The following is a 6109-nucleotide window of genomic DNA, read 5'->3' as shown; positions in this document are numbered from 1 at the left end:
ATAATGCAAATATGGCAATCAGTAATTACAATATTCTAAAATATATTCATATAACTTGATACTAAAAATAGTATAACAACAGACTATGATTATCTGACTCATAATTGGATAAAAATTTTAAGGTTAATACTATGCTGTAAAAGCATCCAAAAATCCATATTTTCTGATGATTGTACCAAAGAGTTATCAAAAACATCTTGAACCCAAAGTGAAGCAGAAAAGCTATCTCCATTGTTTCAATATTCACTTATTAGCACTAAATAGTTTCTAATCAATTAAAGCACAAATTAACTTAATGGAATTAGGTAAAAATTAAGGTTGTATTTAACACATGTAAGGGGATCAAAATTTTACCTTTTATCAACATCTTGTATACAAGGAAGACAGATCATCTCTATCATTTTTTAAGTGGAGTCCTTCTGTTCATGACCCTAAATTAATTGGCCTTAACATAAAATCACCAAACATTGTTATAAGAACAGACTGTTACAAAAAGCCATTGCAATAAACAACATTCATCCATGGGTCTGATTTAAAACTTGATGAAGTCAGTGAAAAGATTCCCTTAGGTTTAGGAATACGTTCTATATAAGTTCACGAAGCTGACATTTTATTCCCTCTGTTACAATTGTTACTGACCCCGATAATGAAATATGACCTGTGTTTGGTCTAACCATTCACTGGTCTAAATAAGAGGTTTGCCATCTTATGAAAGATAGATGGCATACCTCTTATTTGGTAAAAGCTAAAAGTGCACTTTGTAGACTAACTGGCCATCTCTACATGAGACATGACTGCCCAGTGGCTCATTAATACTGCGTAGTAGTATCACATGGCACAAAACATGATACTATGCAATTGTGCAGTAATAATATGCTACTGCACAGTCAGGATCACCAAAAAGCCATTCAGGGATGTTACTGTTCAGTAATGTCAGTGACTGCATAGTCATTTAGTACTTGTGTATGCAAGTACTAAAAGACTGTACAATAACAACTGTGCAGTCAGCGTCTCGTGTACATGCAACCACTGAAACAGAGATGCATCTCTGAAACAGCCTTTCTACAATGTATACTTGTACCCTGCCTTCTGCTTAACTTCAGATTAACATGGCTAACTCTCTCTTTTCTTATTGTAGGAAAGTATAAACAGATGAGACTAGTATGTGCTCTGTAAATGACATTGAGTCAACAGAATTCCCAATAAAGAAGATGTATAGGGATATTAGGTAAATACTGACATAACACAATCTGACAATTTTAAGTACTGGGGATTCAGTTCCCCATCTCACTTATGGGAAGTAGTGGTTTAATGAGGAAGATAGTAAGATAAGGAACAAAGTGTTTCCCTGTTAATACTAGGCATTTTTAAAGAAACATAATTAGGTTTACAAAATAACTTAAAAAATAAGATTGCTTCATTTAGAAATCCAGAAGTTTAATTCAGAAGTTCACAATTTTTAATTAGCAAAAAAAGAATTACAACTGAAATTAAGGAAGATACACAGGACTGATAGAATAGCAAGATCAAAGAATGAACACATACTCATTTTAGGCTAGTTTTTTTTATTTATTTATTCATTAAATAGGATCTTTTCCTGGGAGATCATTAACAATGTGTAAACTTAGGGTGCAAACAAGCATTCATGGGACCAAGTTTAGGTTTAGGCAGCTAACTTTAAGCTGCCACCTAAACTGGGAGTGGCACAAGCAGGCATTTTCTGCTTGCCAGGGGTATCATGAGTAGCCAGAGGTAAACAACTTGGGGGGCTGGTGGTATCGGGGGGAGGGTCTGGGGAGTATTCAAGGGTCTGTTGGATTTGATGTGATATGGAAGGTCTGCAGTGGAGGTTGGTGTGCCCCTGGGGGGTCAAAGGGGGAAGTTGCCCAGTTAGAAGGAGTAGTCAGGGGGGATAAAAATAGCTCAGTTAGTAATAAAGTAGGAATAGCACAAGCTTTTAACTGGCAAGCGGCTGTGCTTTCCCAGCCCCAGGGCTATGCTGTGAACATGAACAGACATTTCATGTTCAGCCAAATTACCCTATTTTAGACTGAGTTAACACATTATTGATCTAGAGTTAGTTTACCTCTGAGGTGAACTAACTTTAGATGAAGTGAGCCATTTTAGTGTGACCTATACAGGCCTAGCTATTTAGACTGATCTAACTTTGCTTAGGTCTATCTAAATGTAATGCTTGTATGTATCCTACGCTAAGTTTATTGTAAATTGGGAGTGCTCAGTCTACATCAATGCATGTCCATTCAGCATAAATAATTACTTTTAAATTAGCAATAACCAAACATGGGCCATAAGGAGACATCTATATGTGGTGTTGTGTCGCCATAACAATATCCACAAGTGTCTACATGTGACCAGAAGCCACAGCAAAATACCTGCTAAAAATAACCATGCCTCACATATATGACATAGTATGGGCAGTTACTGCACCATGCTTTAATACTTCCTTTTGGAAGGACCAAACCATGGTGCAGTGACTGTGTCACCATAGGGCAATATGTAGATGCACCCTAAATAACCAAAATTGACCTCAGATTCCAATGTGCATATTGGTACCCCTCTGTAGCTCAGCATCTGTATTTTGGAGTTTGGGGGCTCTGCCTTTCCTACACCCTATCCACTTACCAACTGGATCTAATTGAAGCCTTGTGACATAATAGGTTGTCATATAAAGTGTGCTCGCTTGTTCTCTCAACTGTCTGAAGGACAATGCTTGTGTCCAAGTACTTTCAAAGTCTATGCTGCCTGGGTGTTCCCCTAGGCACTCTGTAACTAAACTACTATCCCATTTGTAGGGCTGAGAGCAGGTAGGCAGGCATGTCCCATGCTGGCTTTCTCATTCAAATTAAACTCAGGTCAACTGACTCTTGTAACTGGGCCTCTGTGGGCCGCATTGAGATTCTCCTGAGTTGGCTCTCCCTTTTACAAAACCAAAATAATATAAAATAAGGCTCAGAGTTCTTCAGCTGTGGCACTGCAAGGGGCTACAGACACACACTTCTCATGTCCGGGCTTAGTCCTGAGGCAGGTCCCACCAGTTGCTCAAGCACCACATGGTCCTTGTCTTCAGGGGGAGGAACCCCTCTGGGTGTCATAGTTTCATCATTATTAGGGTTGGAAGGGCCTATTAGATCATTGAGTCTGACCTCCTGCCCTGGGCAGGAAAGAGCGCTGGGGTCAAATGACCCAGCCAGGTGTCTGTTCAATCTCCTTTTGAATATTGTGGATAAAATTTTGAATATTTCCAAGGAAGGGGACAACACCACCTCCCTTGGAAGCCTATTCCATATTTTGGTGACCCTCACTTTAAAGAATGTTTTCCTCATATCCAGCCTGAATTTCCTCTCTTTTAACTTGTGTCCATTGTTTCAAGTTACCCTGACTGTCGCCTTGGTAAACATCATATCCACGACTTCCTGCTGACCCCCGCAGTGAGTTTGTAGGGGGCCACAAGATCACCTCTCAGCCTTCTCTTGTGGAGGCTAAAGAGGTTCAGGTCTCCCAGTTCGTCCACATAGGGTTTTTTCTGTAAGCTTTTAACCAGACAGGTGGCCCTCCTCTGAACCCTTTCCATGTTATCCACATCCCACCTGAAGTGCAGTGACCAAAACTGGATGCAGTACTCCACCTGTGGCCTGACCAATGCCACATAGAGGGAAAGTATCACCTCCCTAGAGCTGTTTGTGGTGCACCAACTTATGCAAGAAAGAGTGCGGTTAGCTTTACTTATTACCTCATCACATTGGTGACTCATGTTCATTCTGGAGTTGATTATGACTCTGAGGTCCCTTTCCACAGTTGTGCTGCTTAGAATGGTCCCTCTCAGACTATAGGAGTGCTGATGATTCTTCCTTCCCAGGTGGAACACATGACACTTATCCCTGTTAAAATGAATCCTATTCTGTTCTGCCCACCTCCCCAGCCTGTCCAAATCCACTTGGATTTGCTTCCTGCCCTCTAGTGTGTTTACCTCCCCCCATAGTTTTGTGTTGTCAGCAGACTTGGACAGTGTGCTTACTACTGCCTCATCCAAGTCACTAATGACTAGGACGAGGCAGTGGCCTGCCATCAAGTCCCACCAAATCAGTGGAGGAGCCCACTGTTGCTGCTGCTGTTGCCAATCCCTCTTCATCAGCTGCCACCCCATGCCAGGGTTCCAGATGCATTTTTACAACATCACCCTCAGCGTGCCCTCTCACACATATGTGCCTCTGCCTCTATGGCTCAGCTGCATGCAGGTATGTGGAGCTGACCCTTAGACCTTTCTAGGCCATGATTTCCTGTCGATTGGGGGCTGTCATTGGGGTATCAACCCCATACCCAGGGCACCCGGGAACCTCGTCATGCTGTGCAGTGACACATTTGTTTTAGCCCAAACCCACCTACTATCTACATAGTAAAAAACTTCCAGTTCAGGTTAGAGCAGCCTTGTGCTTGCTTATCTAGCTGAAAATACAGATTACAATTACACCTCTACTTCTGTTGCCTAGAACCAGCCTACTTTGTATTGCAGGTATAGGTAAAATGTTGATAATCTTCCAAAACTGTTCCCACAATTCTTGCAAAAGGGAGAAAAGTACTCACAATCAATGCAATTGACTGAGAAATAACCTTAACCTGTCACTGCACCAAGGAGCATGGAATATCTTCCCCCTTGTCCTTTCTAAACACGTAGACACAAAGGAAGGGCAAAAACAGTAAAGACACAGAAACAAAGGCTTGACTTTTCTATGGGGGCACTTGTGCACAGGCATGACTACTTTGATAGCTAAAATTCCAATTTTAAAGAATTTTAGGGTTTATCTAGTGCTTATTGCTTATTATTTAATATATTCAATATAAGTATGGCTACATAGTGGGCTAGGAAGCTAAATCAGGCATAGCAGGGAAGCAGCTCTGTAACAAGGCAGTTCTCACACATTCCTGAGACACAGAGTTTTCTGAGAGGGGTGGTGGAGGGAATAGAGAGTGTTTAAGAACTTTGAGAAGAGAAGCAGCCCCATCTCCCATGCATTCAAAAGATAAGAGTGCAGCTGCAGGAATTAACTTGTCCCGGTACCTAAATGTCCCAATTAGGGATGGAAAGATTCCAGTTATATGATCATATCTTACCAGATGCCTGGTACATGAAACACAAGTAGACAGCATATCCATTAGTGGGACAAGGTATGTTGGACTGGACTGCCAATGAGTAGCACCAGCTAGATACACAATGAATAAACTAAATGTATAGCACTGGAGATGAATCGAGAGAGTGTTTGTTCATCACTCAGTAACTTATTCCAGGCAAGACCACAACAAAGTGAAGCAAGAGACCTGCAGAAGATGATCACATTCTAGCCAGATGTCTGTCTTCCTGCGTGCATCCTTGGGGCACAGTGTATGATGAGAGCCTTACAATTAGCCTTATGCTAATTATCATATGCTGCTATTGTGTATCAGTAAAGGTGTCCAAGTTATCAACAGGATATGTTGTGATTGGTCATTTTAGGGATGTTGCACTCTGGCCAAAATTGAGTATTGACAGCTGATTCTTAAAATCAGGCCAACATATGTAGATATTGAGATTCAGATGTTAATCACATGTTAGACATGTCCTTAGCTTGAATGGGCTTTACTAGTACAAGCTCTAGGACCAAATCCAGATTAGTATATCAGGCACTTAACTGGACAGAATTTAAGTGCCTTCATTGCAAATAGTTATCTAAACTATCTATAGTCCATCACCCACAAGATTCTTTAACAGGGACCTTGATTTTGTCTGATAAAAAAAAAATCCCAAATTTTCTGATTTACCCCCCCCCCCAAATCTACATTTTTCCATGATTAAAATCAAACACTATGAATATATATAGTGGTGTTTCGTCTTAATCATGGGCAATTCAGGATTTGGGGTGGGGAGGGGTTAAGTAAAAAAATGTGGGATTTTTTTTTTTTATCAGAGAGAATCAGGATCCCTGCTCATTAGCAGGGATATGTGGGTTTTAGGCTTGAGGTGCTTCCTCCATCTTATAGTTACGAGAATGTAGATTGAGAAGTATTCACCCGTCGCCTGCCCTCTGTTGAAACTAAAACATAAGAATTTTGGGAC

This window comes from Crocodylus porosus, unplaced genomic scaffold (genome assembly GCF_001723895.1).
Source record: "Crocodylus porosus isolate Cpor-Errol unplaced genomic scaffold, CroPor_comp1, whole genome shotgun sequence".
Taxonomy (NCBI): Eukaryota; Metazoa; Chordata; order Crocodylia; family Crocodylidae; genus Crocodylus; species Crocodylus porosus.
The sequence above is the reverse complement of the archived record's forward strand: the minus strand, read 5'-3'. Positions refer to the sequence as shown.